Source organism: Uloborus diversus, chromosome 1 (assembly GCF_026930045.1).
Source record: "Uloborus diversus isolate 005 chromosome 1, Udiv.v.3.1, whole genome shotgun sequence".
Taxonomy (NCBI): Eukaryota; Metazoa; Arthropoda; class Arachnida; order Araneae; family Uloboridae; genus Uloborus; species Uloborus diversus.
In genome coordinates this window covers 45816090-45839946 of record NC_072731.1, presented here as the reverse complement: position 1 = coordinate 45839946, position 23857 = coordinate 45816090, and positions in this window count along the sequence as shown.

Below are 23857 nucleotides of genomic sequence, written 5' to 3'. Positions count from 1 at the left end.
AGAATGAAAAAAAACAAAACAAAATAAAACATACTCACTGAAAATCAACTTAAAAGGAAACACATAGAATTACAAATAAACAGTAAACATGTCTACTTTGTTATTACAAAGTCTGTAATCTTCTCCTGTGACAGTTCAATTTTTTCCCTATCGAGTAAAACAAAGTGATTCAAAAGTTGCATTGCGAAGAAAATGGAACTCAATCAACGACATAACACGGTCTTGCCCGTGAGAGGGTTAAATAAATAATTATTATGGAATTTTGACGATCGCTCTTTAAATGTAAAGGGAAATCGGTCAAATCGATCGAGCCGGATTATCCGGTGATCCAGACTAACGGGGTCCGTGGCGCCGACTTCAAATTTGTAAGGTTTGTTTTTGAAAAATTTTCGTGTTTTAATAGGTTTTTTGAAGGTGGGGGAGCCCCCCAGAATATGAGGGACTTTCTTATTTAAGGAGGGGTATCCCCTTACGTAAGTTACTCAGAAACAGACCATGCATCAGCCATCTGGATTTAAAAAATTCAAGCATTTTATTCCAATAAAACCAGAAGCAGTGTGGTCTACGGGGGGGGGGGGGCGTGGTCAGTGGAGAGGTTGGTTCAAACTTAAAATTTTAAGCGCTTGTTTTTGAAAAAAATTTGTACTTATGTTTTTTTGGGGGGAGCCCCCCTTCCCCCGTAATTTGAGGGGGGTTCAATCTAAGGGGGTTATCCCCTTAAGTAAGTTACTTTGAAACAGAACAAGCATCGGCCATCTGGATAAAAAAATTCAAGCATTTTATTCGAATAAGATCAGAAGTGGTGTGGCCTACAGGTTGAGGGGGAATTAGTGGGGCGGGTGGCGCAGACTTCAAAATTTTAAGGTTTGTTTTTGGAAAATTTTCGCGTTTTTAACCACCCCCCCATAATTTGAGTGGAGTGAATTTCTTTTTGAGAGGGGGGCATCCCTTCATATAAGTAACTGCAATAGGGAATAGGCATCGGCTATCTGGATATGAAAAAAATCAAGCCTTTATTCCAGTACTAGTGGTACCCCCGCACGGCTTTGCCCGTAATAGAAAATTAAAAGGTCTTTTGGTCCGCCTGTATATTTACAAATAATGTATGGTGAATTTTATCGCCAATTGGCTTATGCCCATGTTATGGTTCCACGTTATGGTAATCTCGTCCATCTTATGATAATTTTGTTCCTAAAATCGGAATAGAAAAAGAACTACATCGAATTTTCGAAAAATCGCTTTGAGGTGCACACCCCCCATGATACAAACTAACTTTGCCAAATTTCATGAAAATCGGCCGAACAGTCTAAGCGCTATGCGCGTCACAGAGATTCAGACATCCAGACATCCTCCAGACAGAGAGACTTTCAGCTTTGTTATTAGTAAAGATTCTGTGAAAAACGGCTTAAAATTTTAATAGAAAATTGATAAAATCGAATTTTTGAAAAATCGCTTCGAGGTGCACACCCCCCATGCTTCAAACTAATTGTGTGTCAAATTTCATGAAAATCGGCTGAACGGTCTAGGCGCTATGCGCGTCATAGAGATCCAAACATCCATACAGAGAGACTTTCAGGTTTGTTATTTAAAAAGAAAGGAAAAGGAGAAACATAAAGAAGTAAAGAAAAGAAACATAAAGAAAGATAATTTTCAGAACAAATTCTTTCCCATTTTTATTAAATTTCTGTGAAAAATGGGCTTAAAATTGGAATAGAAAAAGAACAAAATCGAATTTTCGAAAAATCGCTTCAAGGTACACATCATTATGCAACAAACTAACTGTGTGCCAAATTTCATGAAAATCGGCCGAACGGTCTAGGCGCTATGCGCGTCACAAAGATCCAGACATCCAGATATCCTCCGGACAGAGAGAATTTCAGCTTTATTATTATTAAAGATAGTGAAAAAGGGCTTAAAATTTTAATAGAAAATAAATAAAATTTAATTTTCGAAAAATCGCTTCGAGGTGCACACCCCCATGTTTCAAACTAATTGTGTGTCAAATTTCATGAAAATCGGCTGAACGGTCTAGGCGCTATGGGCGTCACAGAGATCCAAACATCCATACAGAGAGACTTTCAGGTTTGTTATTTAAAAAGAAAAGAAAAGGAGAAAGATAAAGAAAGATAATTTTCAGAACAAATTCTTTCCCATTTTATAAAATTTCTGTGAAAAATGGGCTTAAAATTGGAATAGAAAAAGAACATAATCGAATTTTCGAAAAATCGCTTCGAGGTGCACACCACTATGCAACAAACTAACTTTGTGCCAAATTTCATGAAAATCGGCCGAACGGTCTAGGCGCTATGCGCGTCACAGAGATCCAGACATCCTACGGACATCCTCCGAACAGAGAGAATTTCAGCTTTATTATTATTAAATCTTATGTGAAAAAGGGCTTAAAATTTTAATAGAAAATTCATAAAATCGAATTTTCGAAAAATCGCTTCGAGGTGCACACCACTTTGCAACAAACTAACTTTGTGCCAAATTTCATGAAAATCGGCCGAACGGTCTAGGCGCTATGCGCGTCACAGAGATCCAGACATCCTACAGACATCCTCCCGACAGAGAGACTTTCAGCTTTATTATTAGTAGAGATAAAGAAGATAAAAGATAAAGAAGACCAAAAGCAGTATTGTATACCAAATGGGGGCGGGGGGGGGGGTAGTGTGGGTCATGTTGCAAACTGCGTCACTCCAAAGGGGATGTTATTAAAAATTATTGATTTTTTAAGGTCTTAAATCGGTAAGGGGGGCAGCCCCCCAACCCCCAATGTCCCCCCCGTAACACATTAGGAGCTACTTAATATTCATTGGGGGGGAAGAAGAGAAAGGAACCCCTTAAAGAATCCAAACGCAATCTGTAGTTTTAACAGTGCAGATTTTTTTCAATCTGATTAGATTTAGTTTAAATTTTAATCTGACGAAATTTAATCTGATTACTTTAGTTGACTAAATCAATCTGATTAAATTAGTTTGATTAAATTCAATCTGATTAATTTAATCTGAACTAAATCAATCAGAACTAAATTAGTTTTTTTAGTCAACTAACGAGTTAGTTTAAACTAACGTTAATCTTCGTCTGCAATTGAATTAAATTTTTAAAATATTAGTCTGAACTAAATGGGAGTCAGATTACTTTAGTCGATAGAGGATTTAGTTGATTAATGCCCAACACTGGCTTGCAATATGAAAAACCTTATTTTCTTTTTTTTTTAAATATTTCTCCTCGATAATGAATTTCTTGCAAATGGTTTATCGTGCAGGTGTTTAAGGTACTTGAGTATGAAAAATATAAGAAATGCATTCTGTCAATAGATTTTAGTTGGGAAGAGCTCATATATTAACAATATGGATCTTGCCGGACTCATTTTTTTAAAATTTTCTTCAGTCCCCCTCCCCTTATTCGTTAAGAAAATCGATGGAGTACATAACAAAAAGTCAGTTTATTGATTACTTCTGCCATAATTTATAGTTGATTCTAATAGTGGAAGTGATGGTGGGTATTTTCTTATTAAATGATTAAAATAATAACACAATATTTTTAAAAAATAATTAATTAATTAAATTTAAAACATGAGAAAATAGCGAATTGAAATAGAATATGTGCAAACCAGACAAGAAATTACTCATTTTTACCAAGACAATTATTATTGATTTTACCCAACGATATATCATGTATGAAAAACACATCTTGACAATCAATGTGGGAATCCTTTTTCGTCCATTTCTCACCCCTTTACGCGGTAATACTATTACCTGCTGATAAGAATAGCGCGCTGCACAGTGGCAGCCACGTGGCGTCATTTTATTTATTTTTTTTATTTATTTTGTACTAGCTGCGTTGCCCGACTTTGCCCGGTCTACCTTGAAAATAAAAATTGTGTCAAGTGACGTATATTCAACAATCCTGCGTAAAAAATAAACAAAAAAAACTTCATGATTTCCCTTCCAAACAATGACGACAGAAAATAAAATACTTTTAAGAAATTAAATCCAGAAAGATGTATTTAAAATACGTAACCATGGAAACACAAAATAAAATAAGTTTAAGGAATTAAAATGCGAAATAAAATGGTTCACAATTTGAATGGAATCGAGATTTCGTAAACTTGATTTTAAAAGGCTTGTAACTTTTTTTCCTTTCGAGATAAAAGCTTATTTTTCGACCATAGGTCGAGCTAGATCTGGAGTAAAAAAGTTCGCTTTTTCCAATGGCGTCAAAAAGAAATCTGTGGGACAATTCCTTCACTTTTTATTGATTTATTTAATGAAGAAAGTAGGGCCTAAATTTCAGCTAAGCCTAAAAAAATTAGAGTTAAAAACGCAAATAACTCCCGCCGTAATAAAGTTAGATCATGAAACAAATTGCGTAGAATGCGGAAAATTCTACCCTTTCTTACGATATGTAATATTAATATGTGCAAGTAACTTTTCACCCCCATATTTGAGAATTTCTGTGAAAATTGGACGTAAATTAGAATTAAAAAAAAAAGAACTATTCATCGAATTTTATTCGGACTGGTCTGCAAACCTTTTCAGGACTTAAAGGAACGAACTGTGAAAATTTCAGCGCAATCGGCCGGGTAGTTCTCGAGTTTTGCGAGTTCAAACACACAGACGCTTTTCGGAGTCTTCATTTTATACTATGCAGAGATAAGCTTAATGTTATTGAGATTCCGTTACTTTTGAGAATTCATTTAAAGTATGTTTTGCTTAGAAGCGAAAGAAATGTCGTAAAAAATAGTAAATTTGAAATGAGAAAGACCAAACGATTTATGGTGCCTATTTTGTGATAGAACAAGTGATTCAGTTAAGGAATTGAAATCAAGCCCGCTGCTTAATATCAAAAAAGCAACAGATAGGAGAAAAGACTATATTACCAAAAATGTTTGAAATGGGAAATAAAACAGAATTTTCAAGACAAGAATTTCCATGCTACCAAGGCTGTTTAGCTAGTTACATAAGCGAGAAGAAAATAAGGCGTCGAGAAGTGGCGTTAAATAAAAAAGAAGAGTTTAGTTCAACTTCCGAAGCAAATGTGTCTGAGTCCCGAAATTATCGTTCATGAGGTAGAGAGCGTGTATCAATGAATGAACAGTTGAAATGTTTGATATGTGGAAAATTAACGAAGAAAAAAGATCAGCAACTTTACTTGTGTCCTGAAATTTCAGCGGCGGAATTTTTTAAAATATTGCTGGGAGCAAGGAAGACCATGCTTTCACCCAAGTTAGCACTTGTCAACAACCGGAAAAATTCAGCAGGACGACCTTCTACCTTCTAATCAAATCCTCTTAGAAATACTTCGCAACGCTTTTGATTACGCAACGCTTACTTAATATTAAAGAAAAAGGAAAGGTTCTATTGAATACATACGCAAATGAATGGTTTTTCATGAAACATAAGAAACTGTCGGACCCCATAATAAAAACGAAATTTCTCAACTTTGAAAATACTCTTGCCAGAACAAACAAAAACATGTCTAACAAGCAAATGTAACAGATATAACAATTTTCCAAAAATCCTTCATGGTAGCATCTCGATGTGGATTTGATACAAAAATATTAGCATCGTATGAGGTAATGTATTAGTGCAAGTATCTCTTTGATCATGAAGAATTATATAGGAAATTACCAAAATTATAACTCGCCCTTGAAATTAAAGACGGTTACAACTGTGGTACGAACTCTCAGCAAGATATTACAAATTTAAATACTTCGATGGTCCGCTGTTACATTACACGTTGAATATACGGCCACCCTGTTTAAGTAATTAACTGAAGATATGTTGTCGAAAATGCCTCAACATTACCCAGCAAACCTATGTTTAAAGCGTCCACTAAACATTTTTAATCCGTCTAAAGCAGCCAATACTTTTGTCAGTAATAAAACATTAACCCATTCCTTGCCCCGGCCGATACAGGATCGGCCGCGCAGTTTGTGTTAATACTGCCCCGGCCGATTCAGGCTCGTCGCAAGAAAGTGGTTCCTAACTGCCCTCGACGATCCTGTGTCGTCACGGCGTTTCTAGCAGTTTTTGCTTCGGCCGAATATGTGTCGGCGATCCTTCCAGGAGCAGAACCCTGTTATTGCGCTTCTCTGTTGGGTTCTGGAGCTTTTAGGGGAGCGGTAATCAAGCTCTTTTCTTAGACAAAAGGGATGTAACTTATAGTATTTCACAGAACTTGTTGTAATTTATTTTATTTTACTAAGATATTAACTTTTCAAGTGCTCTTTGATGGGACACGTATAATGCTTCAAATAATCAGGCATTATATTTTTATCTTTTCGTGGAAGCTTTGTTTCTTAGCATTCTGGCATTTGAACTCCTGATGAACAAATATGAAATTATTTCCTTACATATTTATCAATATTTCTATGCCTGAATAAAGCAAATAAACAGAAATATGTTTTTCTTGTTATCAAAAATCCACCTTCTTACGCAAGTATCCTTCACTAAATTGTTCATAATCCTCAAATTTTATAATTTATTTTACGCAATATTTTTTTAAAAATTATCTTACGTATCTTAATTTTGTACGAGTACGTTTTTTTTTATTATAATGTGTTTACTACGCTTTTTATTTATTTGTATACTATTATTATTTTTTAGTGCTTATTTATTTTTAAATCATGATATTTTGAAACGTAAATTATATCTTTTTATATTCGCGGCACCCTTTGATGGATTTTTAGTGATACGGTTTTGAATATTTTTTATTTCACGAAAAAAAAAGACGACCGCATTGACTATACGTAAAAGTTGACTATGTAAAACATAAAACAGATACGACAGTACGAATAAAATGATAATATCTTGAGTTCTTTTTTTGTACGCTTTACTCATAAGAAACAAAACATTCATTTTCTCCCATTCTTTTTCAGATTTTATTTATTGTCTTAAAATAGCTCCAATGTTTTAATTGTACCTTCTTTTATGAGATTTTAAAAATATAAATTAAATATTTGGTTTCTTTTCAATAATCAAATTGCCATAATTAGTAAATAATCATATGAAACTAACTAAAATTTATCCAATTATGTTAAAAAAAAAGATTTAAAATCCGACTCGATTTCAAGCAAGATCTGCTTTTTTTTTTCCTTCTGAAGACATGTTCCGTCATATAAGCATAAAAGCTTGCTTTGAAATTCCTTTCTGAGCTAAACTGTTTTGTTGTAAGAAAATAATGTGGAAGGGTTGACCACAAAACACTAAAACCTTCTGACCATTCTTTGAATGGAACTAACTTGCTCGGATGTTTGCAAAGAGGGTCCTTGGAGAATACAGACCTCCCAGTCGGTCTAGTTATTCCTCTCTCAGCTGGGGGCTTTTAGTTGCATGCACAAAAGTATCCTTTAGGGAAATAGGGGATTAGCCGCAAGTTTTGATCTTTTGTAAGCATTTATCTTTAAAATACTTCCCACGCTTGAGCAACTGATATCTGGACACTCAGAAGGGATTTAAAAGTCATCGGAATTAGGATAAAAGAACCGACCAGTCTCTGTGTGTATAGGTCGTTTTGAAGGGTCACAATGTATCAAAAGGCACCGAAGAATACTTTTTATCCTCTTAGAATATCATTCCCACACTTAAAGCGTTTTTGTCCATTCAGCGTTTTGTCCGCTTGCTCACACGTTGGATCGATCAGTCAATTGTTTGAAGAATGTTTTGTTGAGGCCTTTTGAAAGATAGATCATCTTACGTTTAACAGTAAAAGAAAAAAAAAAAGATATACTGAGATAAAAGCAAAAAGAAAAATAAATTAATAAAATAATAAGTGTTATGAAAATAATTTCTTTTCGTCCAATCCTCTATTGTTTATTATTTTCCTGTTATGTACTGCGTAAATGTATGAATATTTCAGCACATATTAGCAACCTTGTATTTTTTGCACTATTTAATTCAGTGCTTAAAAACAAATAAAGCGAAGCGATTTTCGAATGCAAGCTGAACAGCAAAAACAACATTAAAATACCGATAGCAAAATGGGGAGAAAAGGGTTATTACAACGTAGCAAAAAGCAACTGCGTTTCGTTATCTGCGGCATGCGCGTTAAGGGTTTTCGGGCTGGTCATCGAATTACAAAATATCATGCACCAGTTCCATATTAATACAAAATATCATGCACCAGTTCCATATTAATACAAAATAAATTTTATTGGAGATATTTACTTATTTTAAATTGTGCAGGAGATATATGATGTTATTCAATGTTCATGAACCAGTTTCAGAAAAAAATGGAAATAAAGAAATGTTGAAACGTATTTTTTTTCTGATAAATGATCTTCAAAATCCAGTTCAAGGTTTCAAACAGAATAAAATGTAGCGCAAAACAACCTACAAAAACCGTTACTTTTTTTAAAAAATATATCTGAATTGAGTTACATAACTTGTTAATGCAATGAAAGTGAAATGTCAACTTAAAAGGGAAGTAATTCAGCGGAATGCATACGGAAATGACGTACACTATAAATTGGGGACCCACACAGCGATAACCTAGCAGTGTAATACCAAGTTATCATTAAACTTGGTAATCCAAAACCAATTAAGCAGACTTTTTCAAGATTTCTACACTTCACAATGCTAAACTTTCTTCGAGGTTTCGTTTGGCGATTTCAACATATGTTTCTTTTTGCATCGGTTTGTAAAAACGCAGAAAATAGTTCACTTTTCATAAAAGGTATTTCTATTCAAATCAAAAAACAATTAGCGAATTATTACTAAATACATCACGAAGTATTATTTTTCAATGTCATGTGTTTACTAGAACATCATCTGTCAAGTTATGACGTGTGAAAATTGCTTCTACATTTTTCTGAACGAAGCAATTACCTGTTTGGTGATAGTTTGATAGTCGGAATTTCAACCCTAACTCCAGTGGATTAACCCAAAACTCCAAATCCCCCTTTCATTGCTAACCACTTTTTCGTTTCGCCATCCTCCTAAAATAGTCTTGCTAGTGAAACAGTTAAGATACCGGATCCAGCGCAGCCGTGTCAAACATAACCGAAAAATATCAAATTACAAAGCCGAGACGCGAGTTTCATTGTCGATGACGTCAGCGTTCCTCGATCACTCCTATTGTAAAAATGAGAATTTTTAAATTTATTTTTGCATTTTTTAAATTTATCTTTTGAGGTTGTTCTTGTCTTGTGCCATCCATACTCGCAATTTTGGGTGCGTTGCTTCACTTTTGCAACTCTACCGTAATTTGGTGTGAATACCGACTTCCACAGTACATACATGCCACAAGGACCCGTTTTAGGATGGGCAACCATTTACAAAGTACAAGGACAGGAGAAAGTACATCCATTCCCGAGCTGGGATTCGAACCCAGGACCTCCCCATCGCAGTCAGACTGCCCTGACCACAAGATAAAGCGGTCGGCGGATTAATTAATCTTTTGAGATCTTTTGCAAATATTCATTGAAGGTTTGCTAGTATGGTATTAAAAAGGCCGAAAATGGATTGGACATATTACATTTCTAACCAATAAAACTACATTTGCGCGTAAATATAATTTAACTTACTACTAAAACGTCATAAAATTGCTACGTTTTGAAAATTGATATATTACTATATATTTTTTTTTCACATTGCATATAATTATTTCTTTTTAAAATTCCCTATTATTTTTTTTATTTTTTTATCATTCATTCATTTACTTTCATTTATTTTACTTATTTATTTTTATTATTTTAATTTCTTGTCGCAAGTGCCATTTTTATCTCATGATGAAAGTTTTAACAACGCATCTAGCAATAGTTATATTTTTATATCCCACGTTCCTTTAAATCTTTCAAATTCACACCCATGATTTCGTCTTTGTAAACTTCAGAAATGTAAAGGTAAAAAGCACAAAAAAAAATTGATTTATGATATGTTTTTGTAAAAGGAATTTTTGTCACACCGTTTTACCAAAAGAAAGCGCTTTTTTCCTGTCCTTTTTTTCTTTCCTCTTTTATCACATCCTTACTTCTTGTACCATTAAGCTCATGGCATACGGACATCGAAAAGGAGTGGTTCTGAATGACATCCATTAGGTCTGAAGATCCCATCAGACTTGGTGCTTTGGAACACGACTTTTAACGGCAAATTTCGGCATTATTTTTCTCACTGCTTGCGTCATAGGATGGAACGCCTATATATTCTTCGCCACTTTATTCTTAGACATAGCATAAAGAAGCTGCGATTTTTAGCGTTTGCGAAGCCTTTTAATCTTACGGTACGATTAATTTTGGAGATTATACACATATATATTTATGGAAGTCTTTACAGATATATTTCGAAACAATAAACAAAACAGCTCTTTTATAAGTAAATGGTTCTGATAAAAATTCGTTAATAACACTTATTGAGTCTTTTCTATAGAAAAATCTTTTATAAAGAAATAAGGAAAATTCTAAACAAACACGTTAAAAACATGCAAACAGTATTTTTAAAAGATAAAAAAGATTATTAATACCCTATTTTTAACACATGTATTTGAGAAGCATCGCTTTTTCTAGGTAAAGCTGTTATTTATCATTTGGTTATGGTTTTATCATCATTATTGTTTATTTTTTAATTTTATTATCATTGTTATAATAATAATAATAATAATAATAATTATTATTATTATTATTATTATTCCTAATATTATTATTATTATTACTACTATTATCATTATTATTATCATTATTATTATTATTATTATTATTATTATTATTATATTTTTATCATTATTGTTATTATTATTTTAAAAGTATTGTTCTTTTTTTTTCTCGTTTTTCCTGCTGCGAATGTGGCAACTTTAAAAACGTAACGTTGGATTAAATTAGCAGTTTGTAACCAATATGTCGCCAAAGATAGGAGGGATCGATAGTAATGCGCCATGAGTATTAGTTTTCCACACAGAACTGAACTGCTCTATATTGAAAAGCATTGCATAAGCGAGAAATGCTGGAGATTCTGGATCATTTTATGTTTTTTTTTTTTTGCATCATGGTTTATTTGCAGATAAAATTATTTTTTTGCGTTTTACACTTCGGTAATTTGGTGAAAAGCGTTAACTGAATAAATCATGGTTTAACACTCTAAAATGATTTCGAGGCGCAAATCAAAGAACGAAGTTTTCTTTAAATTATTTGAGAGATTTAACAGCATATAGGACACGTTTCTAGCAATTTTATTCAGTGTTTATAATCTAAAAGTTCTTAATCGAAGTACGATGAATTTAACGAAAGTAAAATGTTTGCTGTATTAAGCTGCATAAATCTTTATCTTAAAATGAAAATTTGTCAGTGTGTAAGTTATTAAAATCCATTTAAAAATGAGAAAGTCAGAATAATTGTGAGTTAATATATGCATTTAACAACGCTTTTACGATGTATATGAATCGGAAGCGTGTTCTTTTACACAAACTGCTTTATTTAAGAGTACATAAATGTAATTACTGCATTTTTTCTTGTTTGTGAAGAAAGGGTTTTCTTCCTCCTTTGTTTTACTTGCACATATTTACATTTTGTTGCAAAGTAGCATTCTAATCAATTTAAAAACGTTTTTAAGTAAATATATAACACAACATGTTGAGAAAATACATAAGATACAATATATTTCCTAAGAGTAAAGTGGAATATTATTGCTATTTTTATTATGATTAGTATTATTATTATTATTATTAGTAGTAGTAGTAGTAATAGTAGTAGTAGTAGTAGTATTACTATCTATCTATTAATTTCGGTATACAAAACATTACGTTTAGTGTATAAGAAAATGAATACACTTGTTTTTGCAAGGAAAAGAAAAATTAAAACTGTATGCAAAATATTTTAAATCCTTAGTCAAGAGAGAACAATTCAATTGATGCTTGAAAATAAAAACTGATATTCAAAAAATAGGCTCGTTAATTTTCAATGAAATTCATTGTCACCCTAATGCCCATTTAAGCACATCAGTCCAATATTTTATCTCTAGCCTCTCTCTTAACTTCAACAGCTTTAAGAACTATGGTAATGTATATCCTGGAACGTTTCTCCTTTATTGTATGAAAATTGTGCTTCCATAATAATACTGTCGGTTACTGTGAAGGAATTCTAACGATAATCTATTCGTAAATCATAATGATGAGTAGCAGGCTATTTCCAACAATATTTACGTTACTACATTTTAGGTACTTATAGAAAAAACCTAATATATATTGATCCAAAATAGGTAATTTCTTATAATAACAATTGTTTTATCAGGTACGCAAGATAACCGGTTTAAATTGAAATTGAAATACAACCATCCACATTTAGATTTCTTTGACAAAAACATTTTTTTTTTCTGATAAAATTTGCACTCACTTGGGAAAAGCCCTTTTTTTTTCTCTGCGTTAATCAATCATAGTGTGTGATAAGTTCCATTGTTATATTTGCATAAACAGATTTTTTTTTGTAAAAAATATAAATGCAACTGTTGGCATATAGATATTAGGTTTTGAACACAATTAATGCTTTTCTGAATATCTTAGATTGCTTTAAAATTATTTCTATCGATATGTTTTATAAAAAAAATAACATAATGCCGTCAATTGTAAAGAAAGTGAATTAATCTATTTAAAAAGAAATAGCTTTTAACCTCCCGTGCTAACTCAAAAAAACTAAAAAGGCTAAACTTTAAAAGTTTTCTAACTCTTGAAATAATTCACACTTTTTTCCGAAAGTTTGAGATAACTCAATGAGAATGCCTTCAATTATAGTCACTGCAGAGACTTTGCCTGCAGCACACTTTTGTGAAGAAGGAACTTACTTGTGATTTGTTCATGGAACTTAATGGAAGAAAAGTGGAATAGAGAAAACCTCTTGAATAAAAGTTTTTCTTTTATCAAAAAGCAATCTGTACTTCAGAAAGCAAAAATATATATTTTTTCTTTTTTTCAAAGCTATTTTTATTTTATGCTCTCGTTGGTTATTTTTTCAACTACGTGTCTGAGTTAAATGCTTATATAATTTCACCAACAAAAAAAAATCGACTTCACCATTAATATCCCGTAACATATCAGGAAAATAGTTGGCGTTATTATCTGAACAAAAGCGAAACTGGCTTAGAAATTATTTACCGCATGCAAAGAGAAATGTTTGCAATAAATATACGTTTTTTCCTGATTCATATTGCAGGAAGATGTTCATTTGCTAGTCTTGCCATGTAATTTTACTTACATTTGAGTTAAAAATAAACCATTAGTAACCCATTTTCATGTAAACAAGTAATTAAAATAGCTTTGATTTTTTTAACTACCTTACGTAAAATAAAATGCATTTAAGTTTCTTGTCTGTATGTAGCTACTTATTTTATTCATATTAATTCTAGAAGGAATTCAAAGCAAATAAGAAAAATACAGACTTTGGTAAGAACGAATAAATAAACATAATTTCTGAATTTTTGAATGTATATTGAACAGTGTTAGTTCATATGCTTTACTCACGAGACATAAGATGTTTTTTATCTATTATGTATTCGTCTGTTTTGTTTTTTATTTGTATTTTCTCTCGGAATCAGCCCGTTTGGGGATAATTGTTTTTTAAGTGTGTGATATTTCTTTGATCCCGTATTTTTGAATAAACATATTACTTGAAAAAGAAAGTTTTTGAGGAAAAGTACTTCGTATAAAATAGCAAAGGCTTACTTTATTACTTTATATTCCAACTAATTGTTTAAAAAAACGTGTGACATAAAACTGTAATAAGTTACGTTAAGTACATGTAAGAAATTTTAAAATTAATTAATAAAAACAAGTTATTTTTTTTTACAACTTATAAACAGATTTAAAAATAATTCGCGTTAATTCAAACAGAGCTCAGGGAACCCATTTCCTCATCCTCAGAGCCAATATATATGTATCAATTAAAGTTTAGTTTGAGATGGAGATGTATCGTTATTAACTGTAAAGTATAGTTTGCCCCGAGTCAGAAAAAAGCGTGAGCAATAACGAAATATTAATCTTTGCATGAGCTAAGAGCAGTTTTAAAAAGAAAAAAAAACTATTATGCACATAATTGCTTCCATAAGCAGAAAAATGTAACTGAAAACATATATATATATATATATATATATATATATATATATATATATATATATAAAACGTATACTCACTAAGTTCAACTGACTCCTTATTTGTCGTAAAACGAAAACAGTAACTTCCGCAATGCTGTGCGATAATATTTAAATTTAAAACTTCTTTGAGCGAACTAGAATATAATGTAATTTTCAAAGTAGAACTAAACTTAAATTATGCTACTTTCTATTTAAAATTTTAAGTCTTTATGTTGGAAAATAGTGAACTTGCTAATGATATTTTATAAAGAATTTCATTTCGATTGAATTATTATTCAGCTTACATCAGCATATTTAACATCCTTTGAAAAGACGACTCCTAAAAGGGTATGTTTTAAAACATAAATATTTAAAATTTAAATAATGAATAAATATATAAATATACATATTTAAAAGATAAGTAATGCAGGTCTTTGTTACGATGAAAATTGCTTCAAAAAGGTTTCAGAACTTGTTTGAAAAAGAATGATGTTGGACGGATTTCCTCTCAAATATTTTTACAGGAATCTACTATATTATTCATATGCATAATGAAGATAAAATACATTTAAAGTTTTCGTTTGTGAGAGGACAGTTATTTTAATGCTAAACTATCAACACCCAAAATAATGATTTATTATGTTTTTTTTTTTTTTTTTTTTTTTTTTTTACAATTAGACACTGTAGCAGTGAGGTGGGAAAAAATAGGCATTTTACTCACTGTTGATGCCCTTTTTTTAATTTTAAATTAAGTTATATAATCCATGGGAACAAAAAAAAACGTACTCACTGGATTACAAGGAAACATTTCATCTAATTAACATTTACCGAAAACAAATGTTATAACAATGAATAAATTAAGTTTTAGTAAACAGAATGTTGAAGATAAGTTTTTATACATCAAAGTTTAATAAAAGATGCATGTTTTTTCTATAATAGCTATCTTTCCTCAATTCATAAAAATGTGAGAAGATCCGATTGAAGCTAAAATACCAATTTTAATTAAATAATATTTCTCTTCATCTAGAAAATACCATTCATTTGTGGAAACCTTTTTTCATCATATTTATATAGAAATTCATCCCAATTAAAACGAAAATAGTAGACGAGACACATTTAATGAAATTAAACAGTACATATACGAACATAAATACATCACAAACACAAAAACGAATGTAAAACTTCGGTGTTTAGGGCTCGTCTTAACAATTCAACTATCTTTCCCTCATGCCTTACGTCAATATCTCTCGCTCTTGTTTACAAATGTGCTTCGCTCGCTGCTGTTTAGCGGTACAGTTACCGTTAACATTAGGGAGCTCATATCTAGATTTATACTCAATTGATTTTTACTTACAAGCATTATTTACTTTCACTTCGGAATGAATTAGTGCAATTTTTGTTTTTATGTAAACATTTCAGTTGAGGAAGTTAAGCAGAAACGGCTAAAAAGTTATTCTAACATTAATTCAAATAGGGTAACGAACCCAGTAATTGGCACGTTAGGAGTTTGTTCTTAAACTTACCTGTTTTCATTACTTATCAAAAAAATATATTTACTTGCAAATATTTTCGTATTAAAGAATGCACATCTGTGCATCTATTTAGTTAACTAAAATTCAAAAATATTTGAATTGATATTTTTATAAATATATATATATACATAAAAAGTTACCAAAGTCACCAGTAATTGGCACCTGATATCCCAGTGTATGACACCTTGTGATCCAGCGATTTGCACATGCTAATACAACTGAGAAGTCCCTTTTTTTTCGCTTTTAGATTACATTCAAATTTTATTATCAAAAGAAACATAATTAATGTTTATATAAGTAGGTAATTTCACCTAAATTAATGTTAAATTACACATCTTGACGTTGAAAAAGTACTTTAGAGAAATAAAAATAAATTTGGATTGTTGCACGGAAAAAAATATCGAGATTATTGCTGTTTCATTAGTCGGTATGCAGTTCCCCGAAGTGCCCACCGGGGGGGGGGGGGGGGTAATGGCGCAGACTGCGCTATTAAAATTTTAGGGGGTTGTTTTTAGGGGTATTTTTTTCATTTGGAGGCCTCTTGCTTTTGGGGTGGGGGCTCCGTGATATTGAGGAAGTGCGTCCTTGCCCTTACGGGGGGGGGGCACCCCTGCAGTTTCGATTTTACGAATTATAGCTGTTTTCACAGAAAAATGAACATTGACCGATGATTCCAAGGGACCATAAAAAATGAACCTATTCTCTACAGTCGCAATATCTGACTGATGGCTAAACATACTTCTTTTCTTTTGTTTCTCTTAAAAATTTAACAGTATATTCTGTAGGATTCCAATCAATAGTAGAACCCATATAATGTAGTTGCTACAAAAATATCAGAAATCAAACTAGTGACATATTGCACAACACATTAGCGTTTATAGGTACATGTGCAAATTACTGGAGACTAGCAAAACTGAAGCACCACTAAATGGCATCCATCATTATTTCAAAAGTCCAAAAAGGGTAAAAAAAATATATTCCTACCCTCTCAAAGTAACACCTTTCAACTAAACAATACTTTTGACGACGAAAATTTAAAATATATTTTAAGTCAGATTTTAATCGATTGATGCGCATGCTTCCCTTAAGCCGGAGAAGAAGCTTTTACAACAGTAACATAAATAGTAACATAAATTGAAGCTATAATCTTTAAAGTAAATTCAGTTGGTACATAGCTTTCTACTTTTAAAAGATTGGATACAAATCTTATTTTTGGACATTTTTGTTGGAAGTGCCAATCACTGGTAACCTGCCAATTACTCGGGGCGTTACCCTAGTTTTAAATAAACAATAACGAAACGTACAACGTTGAGGATGCATTGGAATTTGGCAATCGGCAAGCTGCTAATATTCCCTCATTTAGTCGCTTTCTTAGCACCTGTAATAATGCAGAAGTCGTACTTCTACTTAATTTCCACTTGCTCACACTTATATCTAGATATTTCTGCGAATCGTATGTCTACATTTATTGAGTCGAATCTCTACTGAATCGATTGTCACTACTAAACGCCTGCACTAATGCAGAAATCCTATGTCTATTTATTTTCCACTTATTCCTCCAAACTTCAAATTTCTAAAAATTCTAATAATCGTATTACCACTTAATTTTTACTGCTATAATGTTTTACACTTCGCAAATTATTTAGAGTAATGCATTTTAATGCAAAAAAAAAAAAAAAAAAAACGTGAATTGAAGAAATGAAGCTAGACTGCTAAAAATGTTATTCAACATGACTTAAAACTATTTATTATTTAGCCACAATAAAAAAATGAAGTGATGTATTAGAATTTGGTAATAGGCAAGGCTCTAACAATATCACATTCAGTCTTGTTCTGAACACCTGTGCTAATGAAGAAGTTATACTGCTTCTTAATTTACACTAATATTTACTTTGTTCCAATTTTTGTCAATAACTGAATTTTTATGTAAAATGGCTTCTATCTCTCCTGAATTGGTTCTAACTACTTAGCAATTGCACTAATACAGTAATCTTACGTCTACTTAATTTCGAGTCGTTTCAGCTTATTTCTATTGATTCCCACTAGTATTATTTCCACACAATTTTTACTCTACCCTACTTTTTTCATCTCTTCAATGATTATTATGCTTCCTTTAAAAAAAAAATTCAGTAAATGCAAGTAAAGCAAAACTTGCTAAAAATGTAATTTCACAAGATGTCGAAGTGTATATTTCTTCCTCCACAATACAGAATCTTACAAAGATACAGGGTGTCCAGCAAAGGACTCCCTGGTTTCAAAATTCAATATCTCGAAAACAGAAGACGATATTGGAATAAAATAAACGCTATGTTTATTGTGAAAGCCTTAAAAATCATATACAGGAACTTGTAAATTAGTTTTAAAAACTTCCAACAGGTGGCGCTGCACACTGTAATTGCAATAGAAATCTCCATAAATAGTGCTGCGAAGAGGTTGGATGATAATTTCTAGAATATATGTAAGCATATCTGAGAGACTAAACTGCTGCTGAAACAGCAAACTTCTTCACAGCACTATTTATGAAGACTTCTATTGCAATTACATTTTGCAGCGCCACCTGTTGGTAGTTTTTTAAACTAATTTCCGAGTTCCTGTACATGATTTTTATGGGTTTCACAATAAACATACCGTTTATTTTGTTTCAATATCGTCCTTTCTTTTCGAGATATCTAATTTTGAAACCAGGGAGTCCTTTGCTGGACGACCTGTAAAAAGGTTGCATTAGAATTTGATAATCGGCATGGTGCTAAGAATTCAACATCCAGTCGTGTTCTGAACCCCTGCAGTAATTCAATATTCGCTTTTTTACTTATTGCCTTTTCCCAAGCATTGCTTATTTCCAGGTCTTCCGCAAACTGTAATTAATAAAAAACTATCCACCAGATCATTCTTTTCTTATCTGTAGCTGAGTTTGGTCCTCTGATCTACCTTTTGTTTGTTACCCTTTGTTAGCTACTAATGCACGTTTAATCAGTTACTGGGATCATAAAATGACCCTACCCGTCCTTACGTACGTTAAACATACCAAATGTTTTGCGTTGCCAATACGGTTAGTTTGTTTCTATCAGTACTGCATTGAAAGTTTGTTCTATGTATATATGAAGAACACACACATACGAAAAAGGAAGACGTCCTTTACGTACACTTTTCCTGAAACTGAATCACGTGATTGTTTTATCAATGAAGAAAATGCAGCTCAAGATTAAGTAATGTAAAAGATAGTTTCTCAGATCATGAAAATTTCAGCGAATGTGATACAGAATTGAAAGATGATAGAGATTATTTATATAAGATGTATAGCTCTGATTTTTTTTTTTTTTGCAAAAGGTGATATAAAGTGGATTAAAGCGCGTCGATATTATTTTGAATATAATACGTTCCTCTTTTTTTAGCCTCAAGGAAAAAGAAAACATTTTTAGCATTTACTCCAGAATATGCTGTTACGGCATCAAAAATACCAATAACAGCATTATATTAGATATAAAGTTTGTAAAACCCACTTAACTTAATCTAGAGAGCAAATGTAGAAATTATTTTATTATAAGTGTGTTTTAATGTCCATTTATAAATCGCATTCATATCTAAAATTAAATTATAAGGTCAAAAACTATAAAACGTTACAGTTTTAATAGTAAACAAGTAAAAATAATGTTTTTATTAGCGTAGGACTGTATTTTGATCTGGGGTCATACAATGACCCCCGTGCGTCTAAACGTTTGATAAGAGAACGCGCGTTCGTTCGGGTTAAGAAGTATCAATTGATTCCCACTAATACACGCCCTCAGTTATGCAGTGGATATATTTCTACTTAGCTTACACTTATGTATACCTATTTCTGTTTAACATATTTCTACTCAGTTAGTTCTTTCCACAATAGTTCTTTTAAGTTCTCAGAATGATTAGGAGTAATTTATTTTATCGAAAGCACTTCAACTGATGAAATAAAGCAGAAACTGCTAAAAATTTAATTCAACATGGTGTGGAAGTATATCTTATTTTAGGCACAACAAAGAAGCGTACAAAGATTTAAATGATGCATTAGAATTTGATAATCGGCAAGGCGCTAAGAATACCACATTCAGTCGTGTTCTTAACACCTGCACTAATGAGATCGTTAGGCATAATGCATGTCATTTAGAACCACTCCTTTTCCATGTTTCCTTTCTGGATCCTAATGGCGCCGAAAGAAAGGAAGTGAAACAGAATGAAAAGGAAAGAACTTTGTTTAGAATAGCATCTGCACCATAAAGATGAAAAACTGGAGGCGGTAGAATAAATAACCCAGAAAAATATAAATGGAAGCCCTTTGATATATTTTTTTCTTCATTTTTTAAAAATAAAATTAAGAAAAACTCTTTTTATTTTTTTAATATACAGAGTTCAAAATGCATTGAGACATTTGCTTGCGTCGATCAGAAAAGTGCATCATTAAAAATGAATTATGTAGCTGATGCAACAAAGATGAGTAGGAGCAGAGAATTATATGTGAAGTGAGTATTTATTTAAATTATTCGCTTTTATTTTAAACTAATAGTGATGATTTTAAACTGCTCTAAATGCTTTCTGTATATTTTTTAAAAATATGATAATAAATGTAAAACAATTAACTTATTCAGACAGTTTAAATTCTAATAAATTTTACTCAAGTAGTTTAAAATAAATATTAATGAATTTGTATAACAGGAAAAAGTTCATCTTAATATAATCTGCAATACATAAACTAATTAATGGGGATAATTTTAAACTTCTCTAAAAGTGTGCTATACATTTTTAAAAAAATGTTACAATTAATCTAAATTTGATGTGTTGGGACGGTTGAAATTTGTACTAATTTTATTCATGTAATTTTGGAAGTAAATATGAGGCAGTGAGAAGCAAAGCGATGTAAGTGGACATTTTCAAGTTTTGAGTAAAACGCGTATAAAGATTACGTCCTGGGTAGGCTTTCATTGATTTTTTTCTAACTCACGCTGTACATCAGCACCTACCAGGGCTACTAGTACAATCTCTCGCCCCAAAACAAAGGAGAGGTTCACCTATCATTTGCATTGGTTATCTCAAAATTTTTAACTTTGCCATTTGCATCCTTTTGCTTCTCCCTACCTCTTATGTGAATTTAAATATCAAGGAAAAATTACACCTTAATATTATTAGCAATACATAAATTGACTGAAATACTGTTCTGAAAAACTGAAACTGAAACTGGCTGAAAAACTGACCCTGAAACAAACTGACCTGAAAACTGGTGAAAAAATAACATCTTAATATTATTAGCAATGAAAACTGGCCTGAAACTCACCTGAAAAACTGAAATTGACCTTAGCAATACATAAACTGACCTATATCCTCAACTACCACTGTATTCTATCTGACATGGGATCTTAATAGATATTTTTGCAGGAGAGTTCTTTTAGTTGCAATGTTTTGAAAATCAAAATGCATTTGAGCAGTTCCACGAGACTCACGTTACCATTTGACAACATTTGTTTTACAAAAGTAAATGACATATATTTTAAAGAGATACCAAACCCGACTTAAATAAAGTTCTTTACCGTTATCTGGGATACAGTAAGAAGCTGCTAGGGATATCAGTATTTTAAATTTTAATACAAACGGATGGCATTTAAACCAGAATTTCCCTCCGTGACTCACGTTACAAAAAAAAAGGAACTTAAATTTTGTGGATTGCTGAAAACTTAAATTTCGTCTCTTCCAGAATAAAAATATCTGAAAAAAGTATTTTATGGAACAATATACATTTCTAAGTTATGAGTACACAAAAATTTCATTTATTCCGCAGTTGTTGATTATGTTAACCGATGTTTTGAGTGTGACTCAATTTACACTGTTTCGTGACTTACGTTACTTTTCCGAATTTAGCCTTTGAGGTTCAGATATCACTGTTTTCAAAATATTTTTCTCCGTAAATTTTGTTGAAATATCACTTGATTCCAAAGTAGGTTAATACTTAATTGCCTATTTTGATAATTGAATAAGTTGGAAAAAAAAAACATTTTGAATTAAATTTTCAATAAATATTAAAGTAGGTAAAAACTAATAAAAATCATCTTTGAAAAAAAAGTTACAGACTATTTCTGTAGGAAGATCAGTGGTACAATTGTGAAATACCTTCTTTACTAATAATTAAGCTGAAAGTCTATCTGTCTGGATGTCCGAAAGATCTCTGTAGGATGTCTTCTTTACTAATAATAAAGCGGAAAATCTCTCTGTGTGGATGTCCGCAGGAGTCTGGAGGTCTGGATCTCTGTGATGCGCATAGCGCCTAGACCGTTCGGCCGATTTTCATGAAATTAGGCACAAAGTTAATTGGTAGCGTGGGAATGTGCACCTCAAAGCGATCTTTCAAAATTCGATGTGGTTCTTTTTCTATTTCAATTTTAAGAACAAAATTATCATAAGATGGATGAGTAAATTACGAAATTATCATAACGTGGAACCGTAACATGAGCACAAGACAATTGGCGAAAAAATTCACCATACATTATTTGTAAATATACAGGCGAACCAAAAGACCTTTTAATTTTGCTATTACGAGGAAAGACGTGCGGGTACCACTAGTGAATTAATAAAAATTGAGTTTCTAGTGTATGACCCAGCTTAGAGAATAAAATATTTTTTCTTGTTTTCATGCCACTTCCAGTATTTTTCTGTTGGTTGCCTTGTAGTGATTTCCAATTCTACGTCGATCTTGATACAACTGGTAACGTTTGCAGGATACAAAACACTATTACATTCCAGATGATGCCAGTCATCACATTTAATATTGTGTAATGGTTGAAAAAACTGTTGGCTGTTAGAAGTAGTCTCTTCAAAGAATTTATTTTTCTCAACTACGACTAATGAAGAATGGATTTTAACAGCTCAAATAGGAAATCAATCTCCCTTTTTCAAGTTTTCCGAGTCTACATCTTTTCTCCCTCAAACTAATTTGTTTAAACCATTCTTTTCAAAAAATTCATAAATTGAAACTAATTTTAATTGGGATAAAGAATTTCTGTGGGTGAGTTTTTCTGAGCCCTGAAAGCTTCTTAACAAATTCACATTGCATTTACTGCTGAATAACTTTCTTGCGACTACAACTTTGCGACGAGGCGAGTTGAACAAATTTATCTTTGCTTTGGCTTGGGCCTTTGTGTACTAACACATTTGTGTACTTGTTGAGACTATTTTTAAGAAGTCTGAATTTAGCCACTCATTTTTTCCCTTGAAAGTTTTCTTTCTTTTTTTTCAGCTCATCTTGAATTGTTCTATGCAACTTATTTAGTATTTCAATTTTCCTCTTTCTATAACTCCTTCCTCCGAAGACAATGTCCCTAATATTATAATTAAGATCTTTCCGGCACCTTTTCTGACATTCCGCTGTTAGTGATGCCTTAGTTTAAAAACTTCTTTTTTAGTGGTAGAAAAAGCTCTCTCGAACTACATAAGGCAAAATGTTTGTGTGGAACATATATTAGAAATTTGAGGGCCAAAAAAATGACTCTTGCATTATTTAAAACATTATAAAACAATAGACTAAATAAAATAATGCTATTTAATTAATGTTATTAGTATTGTTAATCATATATAATCTTGTGTTAACCTCCCATTAGCTCCTAAAATAGCATTGGGATACATTATGTACCATTTAGACGTCAATGTTATCTTGTATTGGTTATGAAACACACATTACGCGTGACTCACGTTTCAAGATAAATATGCTTATTTCCAAAATAGAATATTAAAAAAAATCAAATTGGTCTGTACTTTCTTTTTAGTTACATACATAAATAAGTAAAAGACACAGAAAGAATGTTTTAATTTACAAGCTGTGAAATTTATAATTATTAAACAATTTAATTTTTCGTGACTCACGTTACATATAATTCAAAGATTTATATCTTTATCTTCTACCGTTATCAATGTCTGTCTTAAAATTCAAGTTTTGTTACCTTAAAGAATTGTTTTTTGTTTCATTTTAATTTATATTTTCGTGCTATATATCTCAATTTTCTTAAGTTTCGCTGCCCATACAATAAGTTACTTTAATACAGTAGATTTCATTTAAGACATTAGAGTGCAAGCTTTCTTTTTTTAGATTGAACAGTAGTAAATGTATTGAACAACATGAAATTTAACCCCGTACATGTGTCTATAATTCGCAAAATGAAAGATAAGAAATATAAATTAAAGATTTAAAGGCTTACTTCATTAAGCGGTTTGTATCTTACATAAACTTCGGACTGTGTCAATGAGATTTAAAAGCTA